This window comes from Python bivittatus, unplaced genomic scaffold, assembly GCF_059951505.1.
Source record: "Python bivittatus isolate LINGU-HERP-01145 unplaced genomic scaffold, Pbiv_v1 ctg000840_np1212, whole genome shotgun sequence".
NCBI lineage: Eukaryota > Metazoa > Chordata > Lepidosauria > Squamata > Pythonidae > Python > Python bivittatus.
In genome coordinates, this window is record NW_028277113.1 from 11,593,610 (window position 1) to 11,607,173 (window position 13,564).

The following is a 13,564-nucleotide window of genomic DNA, read 5'->3' on the forward strand; positions in this document are numbered from 1 at the left end:
CTTACCAACAACTTTCAGATTGCTAACTGGTGTGGTAGCTGATGTAGTCCAACAGCATCTAGTTGAAAACAAAGTCTTTCAATCTGAGCAGACAGGAAACTGCCCAAACGTCAGAGGAACAAAAGATCAGCTCCTAATTGACAAAATGATTTTGGATAACTGCAGGAGAAAGAAGACCAACTTGAATGTAGCCTTGGATTGATTATAAGAAAGCATTCGACTCCCTGCCACATGATTGGATAATCATGTGCCTAGAAATAACGAGTCAGTAGAAACATCAGAAGCTTTGTGCAAAGATCAATGGCACAATAGAAGATGCTGTTGCTGGTCAATGGTGATAAACTGGAAGGTGTTAATATCAAGAGAAGAATCTTTCAAGGAGACTCACTATCACCACTACTCATTGCATTGATTCCTCTGTCAATAATACTGAACAAGTCAGGCCATGGCTATCAAACATCAAAAACATCTGCCAGGCTATCCCACCTCCTTTACATGGACAATCTGAAGCTGTGTGGAAAAACACCATCTAACTGCTGAACACTGTCCAAATATATAGCCAAGATATTGCAGTGGAGTTTGGACTGGACAAATGTGCCACCCTTACCATCAACAAGGGAAAAATAGTGAAGGAATCAAGATGCCCTATGGAAATAACATCAAAAGTCTGGATGAAAAAGGTCACTACAGATACCTGGGCATCCTTCAAGCTGACAACATCAAGCACATTGAAGTCAAGAAGGAGGTTAGTAGTGAATACATCATGAGAGTGAAGAAGTAAAGTCCAAACTTAATGGAGGAAATGCCATAGGGTGATTAACATCTGGCCAATTCCAGTCATTAGATACACAGCTGGAATAGTGGACTGGACTCAAGCAGAACTAGAAGCCCTGGAAAGGAAGACCAGAAAAATAATGACAATGAATCATGCCCTTCATCCATGCAGCAATGTTGACAGACTACTTACCAAGGAGCATAGGTGGGCATGAGATGTTGCAAGTACACCAGGTAGTTGAAGAAGAAAAAAGGTCATTAGAAGAATATCTGAAGGATGTGAAGAAGGTGCACTGAAACTAGTACACCATGAAGGCTTACTGAATACTGAAGAGACCAAACTGGCCTATAAGAAAGACCAAATGAAGAATAGAAAAGAGACATGGCAAGACAAAGTATTACATGGCCAGTACACAAAAAAACTAGCAGGCAAAGCAGATAACAACAAGACCTAACGATGGCTAAGAGCAGGAAAGTTGAAGAAAGAGACAGAGGGGCTAATTCTGGCTGCACAAGACCAAGCCTTAAGAACAAATGCATACAAAGGCAGAATTGACAAGTTAGCAATGGACAGCAAATGCCACCTTGGCAAAGAAGCTGAAGAAACAGTGGACCACCTAGTTAGTTGCTGCAAGAAGATTGCACAGACTGACTACAAACAACGGCATGACAAAGTAGCAACAATGGTGCATTGGAATATCTGCAAGAAATACCATTTGCCTGCAAGCAAGAACTGGTGGGACCACAAAACAGACAAAGTAATCGAAAATGAAGAAGCTAAAGTGCTGTGGGACTTTAGAATTCAAACAGACAAGCACGTGCCACATAACACCCCAGACTTAACCATTGCTGATAAGAAAGACAAAAAAGTCTGGATAGTGGACGTTGCAAAACCTGGAGACAGCAGACGAGAAGAGAAAGAACTGGAGAAAATAACAAAATACAAAGACCTGCAAATAGAAATAGAATGACTATGGCAAAAGAAAGCAAAGATAGTACCAATAGTAATAGGAGCTTTGGGTGCAATCCCAAAACATTTGGAGTACCACTTGAAGACCATTGTCAAAATCACCATCAGCCAATTGCAAAATGCAGCTTTACTTGGAAGAGCTTACATCCTGCGATGATACCTTTAACACCATCAAACAACATCTGCCTATCCCAGGTCCTTGGGAAGGACTCAATAGGTGGACAAAAATGCCAAATCCAGTCTAAACATCTGGCTGACTGTGCGACCATAATACAAATCAAATAATTTTGCTTAAGATAAATGGAACACTTACATGATAGTACCATCACTGTATGTTATTCAGTCTTTTATTCTCATATATATTTTGCTAATATTAATTGTACTTTTCCTACCCCAAAATCATGAGCTATGTTATCATCACAAATACCATCTGTGAATTTTTATAGTCACAACTGCTCAGCTACTATTGCTGCGCCAGGCTTGATTTTCCTAGATCTTCTTTCTTTGAATAGCATATTGTTGGAGATCAAAGCAAATATTACATCAAAAGCTATATAATGAAGAAAAACAACCTTCACAAAAGCTTGAATAAATTCTATGCAGTGAAAACTAGTAAGAACTCTTTACTAACATAAGATAAAAAAAGATCACTGGGAGATAAACCTTTGGTGTGGTTGCTTCTTTGAGACTTAGGGCTCAAAAATGTGTATTGTTTTTTTCATGTTCTCTAACTGTCCCACCCTGTCTCCAAGTATATCTAGTTTTAAGAACTGATCAAAGCTCAGATAATAACACATAATCCATATTTTTAATCTATTTTCTTTAGGGTCTGAACCGGTGTTATCAAGTAAAACATGTCAGTCTTAAAACAGATTTGAATATGTCCAAGTTACAAAATTCAGGAGGAAAAATCAATGTTATGGGGGGAAAGAATCCAAAAGCGTTATCTACTGTATAAGTAATCCTTTTGCATAGTGAGTTTGCAATTTGTGGCATCTTGCATTTGAAATTCTTATAACTTGGATTCCATATTCTATCTATGGTGTATATGCTATACTTACTTGAATGTAATCTTGTTTGAAATCTGTAGGAGTTGTTTCTTTAAAACTACCTTCAGAATCAAAGCAGAAGTGATATTCACATATAAAGCAACATTCTGTACTTTTTGCACAAGCCTTCTATTAGCAAGTTATTGTCCATAATATGCTGCTTCTAAAAATACAGCTGTTTTTGATGTACTCTCTCATATCTAAATAAAATAAAGACTGAGAAATAAAAATGATGCTCGCAGAAATATAAATTGGTAATAATATTACCAATATAAATTAAATACTTATACTAAGGTTTATAGCTCAGAATTTAGTTGAATGCTTCTCCATTGTAGGTCAATGCTGTTTTAATCAGATAATGACTCTTCATTAAATAAGATGTCTAATGACTAGAACAGTGTTTCTCAACCTTAGTAGCTTTCAGATGTGTGGACTCCAATTCCCAGAATTGCTGGTTGGGAAGTCCACACATCTGAAAGCTGCACTGGTTGAGAAACACAGGGCCAGAGGCTCATATCAGTGTCCTCAGTGCTAGCTACTCCAAATGTCAAATATTTTCCTCCTAAAAATTGTTCCTATGAGATGAAAAGTTACAATGCTGATCCAGCGTGAATCAGAACTTTAAAATGGATTCATACAAATGCGTACATTTAACTTGATTTTGTATTACCCCTTTCCTCACTACCGAATCTCAAACAAATGTGCCCAAAACTTTGCGGAAATGCCTTGGACAAGCTGTTATTGAGTGACACAGACATTTGTCATTGGATTTGCACAGTCAGCAAGTGGTGCATGTATATTTTGACTGGTCTTCTGTGTGAGAGAATTAATTTTCTGTTAACTGCCAACACAATAAGATTTTAGAGTAGTATTTTCTTGCTTATGCAATTATTCTGTTATTCGAAACAACAAGACATCTCCAGAGTGTTGTTTTCCAGACTGTACAACATTTCTGTAATTCCAGGATGCCTGTTAGAGAAGATTGGTTTAAGTAGCTGAGGACTTTGAGTTCATGGATTGAAACCGAAGACAAAATATTCTGTAACATCCAAGTACACAAGCTGTTCTTTGCTTATTAAAACAATGATATTTTTTTAAAAATAGCTCAGCAACACCTTGAGTTCCTTATGATCATATCGTTTTCGTCTCCCCCTTGGTGGCAAGGCCTTCACATACAGTGCTCTTGCCATCTGGGGCCCTTTTGTTCAGGACTTTGGAGATAGAAAAATGCATTTCCGTAGGAAAATAACATTTGGTAGGGAATTGGTGACAAAAGTTCATTATTGCCAGAATACATGTTCACGGCGTGGGTGGTTCAAATACATGTTCATGGCGTAGGTGGTTTCCTCCATGTTCCCTGATGTATAGCAGTTTTTCAAGTAGCCCTTTTCTATCTTAGTTCCCAGACATATTATTAATGATAACATCCTGGGTGTAGCCTTATACAATTAATAACTGATGCAAGCATTTATGTATGTATGTATTCCATTTATATAGCTGCCCATCTCACATACATGACTCTGGGTGGCTTACCAAGTTTCACACACACACACACACACTAATAAAAAATAACCAAAAAACATAACACAAAACATTAAAAACATTAACAATAAAAACCATTAAAAACATAATCACCAGGAGAGCACAGTTAATTTCACTAGCAATACAGCCACTAGCAATACAACCACTTTCCACATTACCGCTACCAGATCCCCAGGCCAGATGGGAAAGTCATGTCTTCAGGCCCTTCTGGAAGACCAACAAGATTGAGGCCAGTCTGACTTCAGGGGGAATGATGTTCCAGAGGGCAGGTGCCACAGCAGAAAAGGCTCTTCTCCTGCCCATCAGATGACATTGCCCATCAGATAACATTCCTTCACGGATAGGACCTGCAATATGCCCTTTCTCCTGAATCTGATGGGATGGGTAGATGTGGTTGGAGAGAAGCAGTCCCTCAAATAACCCAGGTCCATGCCATGTAGGGCTTTATACGTCATTACCACCACCTTGAATTGAACCCTGAAACAAACTGGTAGCCATTGTTGCTCACTGAGTAGAAGTGTAATGTGGGCTGATTTAGCTGCACACATATCTGCCCATGCCACCACATTTTGCACCAGCTGAAGCTTCTGGATGGTCTTCAAGGGCAGCCCCATGGAGAGCGCATTTCAGTGATTCATGCAGGAGGTGACCAGGGCATGAGTGACTGAACATAGGGCCTCCTGATCCAAGAATAGGTGCAACTGGTGCACAACCTGAAGTTGTACAAGGGCCCTCCTAGCCATGACTGCCACCTGCTCATCAAGCAGGAGTTGTGAGTCCAGAAGGACCCCCAGATTGCACAACTGGTCTGTCTGGGGCAGTGAATCCCCATTCAAAACTAAAGATGGTAAATTTCCAGATCCTGGTTCCCCCAAACCCCAAAGCCACTAAGTCTTGCCACGGCTGAGCCAAAACCCGTTATTCCACATCTAAACCCCCACAGACTCCCAGGACCAAGAGACAATACCAACAGTATTGCTTATATCACCAGGGGTGGAGATATACAGCTGGGTATCATCAGCATACAGCATCACTCAACCCTTACCAAGCCACTCTAACTGGCCGGTCAGGAGCTCTTCTCCCATCCAATACAAACTCTCTCCTCGCTTACCCGCCAACTGGCTTTCACATGTAGAGAGGACAGCCAGGCCCTTATACAGAGGCAAAACACCCCCAACTTATCCAGCAACTCTACCACAATGGTGAACTCCCCAGTCAATGAAATCCCCAGGCAGTGTCAAGGTTGACCATAGGATGATTCCTATGCACTTATCCCTGCACTTTTCTGGGATAAGGTGGAAAGACAAGATAGCTACCTGGCTTCTGCAGGAGGATCCACAGCAATTTCCAGGAATAAGCCCTCAACTGCCACTAATCCACCATGGACCGGCCTCCAAAAGTCCCAAAGTACCAATCCTCCAAAAGGGATTGCTTTGGTCCTCCAAGACAGAAAATCCAAACTGGTAGGCCTCTCCCTCATGAGGTGCCTGTGCACCAAAGCATCAGGCTGCTGCTGCTGTCCAGTAACCTACCACTGCCATCATTACCATGGCAATGAGCATTGCTGTCACTGCCGCCAAACAGAAAAGTCAGGCCTCTGGCCACCGCCTTCCTCCCAGACAACTCTGTTGCTACCTGAACATCCAGTGCAGCCATCAAATACCATGTCCCCTCTGCTGCCTCCAAATGAACCACTGGCAATGTGGCCCCAAAAAATGGCTGAGTACCAGCAATCAAGAACCAGCACATCTGGAAACCGCAATACAGTTCCTGCTCTTGATGACAATCTGCAGGAACGAAGGCCATACATGGCTCTCCCCTTCTGCTGCCAATGGTTCAAGCTGGAATCCAAGCCTTGCCAGTCCAGATAAACCCATTTGGGGCAGTTCAGTTTCCCCCACTGACCCAATCCAAAGAAAGCCAGGTGGGCTCCAACACTAGCAACATCTCATCACATCCACTCTGATGTTCTCCAACTTATGAAATCAGATTCCAGAAATCAGCCTGCACTATAACCCATCGGCTCTCACCGCCATCTTGAAAAAAAAATTGTTTCCAGGAGAGAAGAGAGGCAAGAAACAAAGGTGAAAAGAGATCTGCAGCAATAGAGAATCTATTAATACTTATCAAGAATCATAGAAAGTTGCCTTATTAGTCAGACCATTTGTCCATCTAATATTGCCTATTTCAGATTTTCTCAACAAATTGGCCTCCTAATGTGTTGGGATATCAATTCCCACAATTCCAAATTATACATCTGATGAGAAAGTATTGCCCCAAAATATATGAAACATGTTGTCCTGTTTATTAATGCCCAGCCAGGACCTCTTGGAAGCATTGGTTGGCTAATGCCAGAGGCAGAATATTTATTCATACATCTGGTTTTTTACTATAATTCTGCCTCTTTTGGCAGAATGTCCTCCTTTAGGCCACACTTATTTCATCTACTCTCTATCACTTTTTGTATGCATCTCTTGGCACACCATGCAAGGCTAAGCATAGCTGTGAGGTCCCACAAATATTGCTCATCTTTCCAAAGAACAACTGTCTTCTTCTGCTTAGGTTCTTGACTGCCTTACAGAATTTGATTGTATGATAGATTATGTGCCTTTAATGTGTTGACCCTTATTGACCATATAGATAGATTTTCTCCATAACAAATATCATGGACAGCCAAGAAAACAAACAATTAGATCATTGAACTAATCAACCCAGAGTTCTCACTCAAGGGGGCATAAATCACCAGGCTCAAATTTTCCTACCTCAGACACATTATGCAAAATTGCTTTATTTGCATCTTTAGGGAACATCCAAAACCTAGCTCTCTCGAGTAGGCTGTGATTCTGGGAAAGATGGAAGGACAAAGAATAAGAGGAAGACCAGCAGCAAGGTAGATGGAGTCAGAGTGGTGATGGGTGCACTGTTGGAAGTCCTGAAGGACCAGATTAGGGATAGATGATGATGGAGAAAATCTATCTATATGGTCAATAAGAGTCAACCCATTAGAGGCACGTAATATCACTTACCCTATATCTGTGGGTTTGATTTTCATTTTCTACATGGAGAATTTTGGACTTGTCTTTGTTAAATTTCATTTTGTTACATGGAATAAGATGACCAGTGATCCAGTTCTGATAGCAACATATTTGAGCAGGTGATTGTCTTAAGCTATAATGTGGATACTTGGGCGGAGTTAACAACCTGAACCTACAGCATATAGGAAGAAGTCAAGGCATAAATTTAATCTACATTTCTTTAAAGAAGCAGTTGTGTAAAGTCTATTTTTTTTTCATGACAGGTGCACATTTAAACAATTGCTTTATTTGCATCTTTAGGGACAATCCAAAGTTATTTTCATAGCAAAGGTCCTTCTAGAGTCCCTATCTTTGCATAGGCATCTGTAGCAAGCCATGTTGACATGAAATTGATGTTGATATTGTTATGCAAATAACATCTGAAGACGTTCAAAAGTCATATCATGATAACATGATGCACGCATGATTTGCCTACTTGCCACCGTGTGGACGCCCATGCAAGATCTGTTTTATACATACACCCCCACCCCCACCCCCACACACAAACATGAACTTCTGTTTTTGTTACTGTCTCTGTGTGCAATCCTTCATTACATAGCTCTTGATTAAAATCGTTCTGATAGATTCAGCTCTGGAGCAATATTGCTTCTCTTCTGTAGCATCACACAGCTCATCACGTTCTAAATAGTTAGAGAAAACAGATGTGTAATTATCACCTCCAGAAGTATAAACATTTGCATAATAATTCCTGGAATTTCTCGGTGATGCAGTAATTAAATCTGTAATGCTTCAGGCTTTGAAACACATGATGTAGCACAAATACTCTGCTCAGTTCATCCAGTTTACTTAGTAATAATTGGAAAAATACCATTAATCTACATCCTTGTTATATCAACAAATTAAAGAGCATGCTATTTCAATATATATTGAATAGATTAAAATATTATAAGACAAAAATAAATCCTTATTACATGAGATCTTGTTGGATCATGAGGAGGGTGTTGGTGAAGGAAAAAGCAGGAAACTTTGGCAGAGGCAATATATAACCTAAAAGACTATTGCTGGTCTAGATGTTATCTATGACCCCTAATTTATTACTTGTGTTCTCTAGAAAATCTTGATCAGATAGACTTCCAAAAGATGACTTGTACTTGTCATTAGAACCATTAATTAACTCTGTTTCTTAGCTACTTCCATTTGAGTAATATTATTATAGTTTACATTATTACATTTATATTATAAAAGTGCTCTATTTTTTGGCCTTGACCCTGGCTTCTTCCTTTGTAACATTATACAATAACAAGTTTATATACCTTATTTACCCAGTTCATTTTTAGACCAACAAAGCACCAGAGGTTCCCTGTTTATAAAGCCTGATCCATTTCTTTTTATCTCCTGATTTTATTAAGAAAACATGCAGCTGCTAACATAGACCTCCTAAATTTCAAAACAAGCACAGGAATATTCCTGCTGAGTGCAGATAAGCATAATACGCCTCTTCATCCTTCTGTTCTTTTGAAGTCTTTCTAGGTCTCATAATGAACAGTGAAATATACATCAGGTGATTGGAGATGGAATCTGATATCCCTTACTATGATGTGGTGCCAACAGCAGAACAAAAGTGATTTAGAGAAATTAGCTGTTTAGCTTTTTATAATTCCTCTACATCAGCCTATGCTGCATGTGGTGGTGGTAGCACCACAGCTAGCTGTGAGTGAGGCCTTCATTTCAGTGCTGGTTTTCAGTCATTCCTCTTTCTGGATAGGTCCTTTGGCAATTAACATTAGCTATGATGTAGCCTCAAAACAGAAGCAATTCTAACTCACTGCAGGCTATGCCGCTACCAGCTATGACATACGTGGCCTTAGTTTCTCAGTCCTGTATTACTCTGAAGATTAAGTATGCTAAAGTCCAATAAGGCTAACTCCCTATTAAGTGGGCAAGGGGTGGCAGCATTAGCGAATAGAGAAAAACCTAAGGGCACCGCTAACAGTTGACCACCTACATCAGAGAAGAATAAGAAGATGATTCTTTCTGGTGACCAAAAGAGGGAGAGAGAGTGGCAGTTATAGGGTGACCTCATGGGAGGAGGTAGGGCTAGACATTTCCACCTTCCCTCTTTTTGTGAGATGGGCTTCTGAGTGAAAGGTGGGTATACAAACCATTAAACAAATGAATAAATGAAATGTATAAATTTCATTTACAAATAAATACATGAAATTTATTTATTTATTTTACGGAGAAGCGATTTCTAGGCAGATCACCAGATTTAACGGTGCCACATTTTATTGATTCTACCTAGAGAGAAGTGCTCTTTGCATGCTCTAAAGTGCTCAAACAGGGCTGATGAATTCAAAAGAAAGGCATATGGATATGCAGGGATGTTTGAGATACACCTATATTTATAATTGTAAACATAATTAATGAGAATACTGCACATTTTAATTTGTTGTAAAAGGCTTTTATAATTATTGTAATGATTTAGTTGGTATAGTAGTTCACCAAGCAAACATTTATGCCAGCTATGACACCAAGTCCTTAACAATTATATTCACATATAATTCATCTGACTGCATGCTCTTTGCCCTCTGTGCCTGCAATTCACCACCTTGGAAATAAGATCCATTGAAATCAAGGAAATATTTCAAAATCAATGTGCTTAGAGTTGTAGTGCCAAGCTATCAATTTAGAACCAGCAATAACAGATGATGCTTAATTGCTTGATATGTCAGAGTGAGAATGGTTACAAACTGTTCAACCCAGAACAAAATCTGGGTGCTCCCCTACTGCTCCACCCACACCCTACTTTTACTTAACAATCTCCCTTCCAGCCACAATGACACTAAGTGCACCTCCTTCTCCTGTTCCTAGTTATTATGGATGGTAATTTTTTGCTCATTCACCCACCCGTGTACCTTCTAAAAAGGCTGCTTTGTCTTCTCATTCAATATTGCTGAAGTTGTGCATCATTTTAAATGAAAAGATGTCTCAAAATATAAGTGTCAGGCAGCTGAGCCAATCAGCATCTCCAAACTTTTGGAGATATGCTGAAAGTGAAGGCACTGGAGAAGAAATGGGAGCGCCTAATGTTGCTCTGGTGTCTTCCGTGGCTGCATAGCCACAAACGGAGCTTTTGTGGCCACTCTTGGGAATTCAAATCTGAGGCCAATAAAACCACCCCTCTCCCTGCTTGCCTATTATGAAGGCAAGCTGAGGGTTCAGGGTTTGCTGGACCCCAACTCTTCAGGGCTAAAGCTTTTTGACTTGAAGACTGGAATCCTCAGAAGATTGTGTTGTGAGATGATTGATGTGTGCTGTTCTGAATTCCTTGTAGGACGGTTAAGATATAATGAGTGAATGAATCTGTGTAATGAAGCTTGAGGAAATCCAAGTTTATATCCTTGATCTAGGTATATCCAAGTCAGGTCACTGAACTGACATAGGAACATTGCATTGTAATGGCAAGTCCCAACACTCTTATTATTCAGAATGGGGCAATTATGGTAGCTTAAATAGTGTGTCATAAGCAATTGTCCAACTACATGGAATGCCCTGAGATTCTGTACAGGTTCCACCCACTAGGAAATATAGAAACTATTGTTGGACCTTGTTAATTGATATTTTAATTAACACGCTTGGGGAAACAGTTTAATTATCTTTCTGCCCAGCCTTTGCAATGGCAAAAGAAAGAGTTGCTGGCATATTAATGCACTGCCCTGACTTTCTTTGCTTTTCTCTATGTTCTACAGATGGCCATTGTTTTATGGCATGGAAATCAGTGAATGAAGTTTGAGAGATGGCCTCAGGACAAAGCAAGGCCACTGTTACAGTGACAGACATTACAAGTAAGAAATGGAGAAAGGCTCTATGTTCCATATATATTGGTTTATATAATAATATTATTTCAATGATTTTAAAAATATGGATACAAGTTTTAAAAATGTGGATACAGTCAGTGAAAACCCCAAAGTGGTTTCCCTAAAATTATAGAAAAATGCTATAGACCGGTACAAACCGTTGGGCACAAAGTTAAAATAATTAAATGTCACTAATACAGTTGTTAGGGGCAAAAGGACATGCCACCTCTGTCCTCCCCACTCCTGACATAGGTTGTGGTGTTTACAGTTGCATAACATGAAAAAATTCCCTAGGTGCAGCTTTCCTGACATGGAAAATACAGTAATGTGAAATATTGCATCTAATCAAAATCTGCCTCCAATGGGGCTGTAGTAGAAATAAAGGTGCTGTGCCAATCACTGTAAGCCCCAATTTGGACATTTATTTATTTGCAAGATTTAGAGGCCACCAACTCCAAAATTACTCTGGGTGGCTTACATTAAAAAGGAAAAGGAAAAGGAAATCCCACGCATACAGACAAACACACTCCCTATAACAGAAAACATAAGAAACGGGGGCTCCAAAAACATCCTACCTCAAGGCCTGGGAGAACAGCCAGTTGCGCCTAGTTCCAGAACATCATTAGAGTGGGGGTCAAACAGGTCCCTGGGAAGATACCATTCCAGAGGCTAAGTGCCACAACAGAGAAGGCACACTTCCTGGGTCCCAATAGGTGGCATTGCTTTATAGGTGATAAGCAGCACCTTGAATTGCACCTGGAAGCTCACTAGCAGCCAGTGCAACTTGTGAAGTAGTGGTGTCACATGGGCATACTGAGGCATGCCCAACCTTGCCTGCATGGCTGCATTCTGGACCAGCTGTGGCTTCTGAGTGATCTTGAAGAGCAACCCCATGTAGAGCACATTACAATAATCCAATGTGAGGTGAGGTGACTAGAGCATGAGTGGCCATCTGGAGGGCCTCCCAATCTAGAAATAGGCACAACTGGCTGGTGAAAGGCCTTCTCAGACACAACTGCCATTCTGTAATGGGCTGTGGGAATAACCTTGAGAGACAGAAGGAAGAGCCACAGCCTAGGCAATGGTCTGATAAGAGAAATCTGAGTCCAAAGCAGAAATGGGGGGTGGAGAAAGTGTCTCAGAACTGACCGACCCTCTGGAACATAAAGGCAAAGGAGGGGGGAAGTGCTTTCAGACTTGCAAGTTTCTGTTACTGTAACCTTACAATAAAGGTAGTATTAGTATTCTTGGTTTTGGTTTCCTGGTCTAGACTACCTTGAAGGGCTGACACACTCTTTCAGCAGGAACCGTAAGTCCAACATGACCCCCAGTTTGCATACCAATCTTGAATGGGAGAGTGCAACCCCATCCAAGAGTAAAGATGGAAAGCCTCCAGAACAGAGGTGGGGGGGTGGGGCAAAAATTCATAGCAATTCTGTCTTGGCAGGATCGAGCCTGAATCTGCTTCTCCCCATCCAGACTCACACAGCCTCTAGACGTTGGACAGAGGATCACTTGGTCACCCTGGAATTGAGATGTACACTTAGGTATCATCCACATATTGATACAGGACCTAAACCAATGGATGACCTCTCCCAGTGGTTTCACGTAGATGCTGAACAGGCATGGGAGAAAGCCTTGAGCCCTGAAGCATTCCACAGATGAGGGGCCAAGGACATACTCTCTCCCTCCTTGCCAACACTGACTAGAACTGGCCACTGAGAAAGGAGAATCACCATAATGTGGTGCCCCCCATTCCGAAACCCTGCAGCCAGTCCAGAAGGATACTGTGATTGATAGCATTGAAGCGATGAGCACAATGATGTATCCACCATCTCCATCCTGGTTGTATCAAAGGTCTCAGCAAGCACAACCAGTGCCATCTCCCTACTGAATCCCAGCCTAAAATCCAATAGAAATGGGTCCAGATAATTAGCTTCCTTCAGGTTCCTCTGTAACTGCTGTCTGACTACCTTTTCCACAGGTTGGCAGGAGTTATGGAGATTCCCATTACTTGATAGTTAGCCAATTGGGGTGCCTAAACTGTAAGCTCTAGCCTTGGCCCTGCTGATCTTGCCACTGGGAGAGGACAATGGATATAGCACCAATTTCTGTGATGTTTATGGTTTTCCTGAGAAAATTATTTCAGTGTTCTGTTGGAGGATATCTCTGAAAACAGGAGTTTCACCACCAAACTTAATCTGATTTCAAATCACCAAAATTTGGATTGACAAAAAGCAATAGTTCTTTTGGAAGAATTCTGAAGGTATAATTAAATAAAAAAATAAAAAAATAAAAAAATAAAATTAGTTATTATCTTTTCTAAAGGAAACAGGG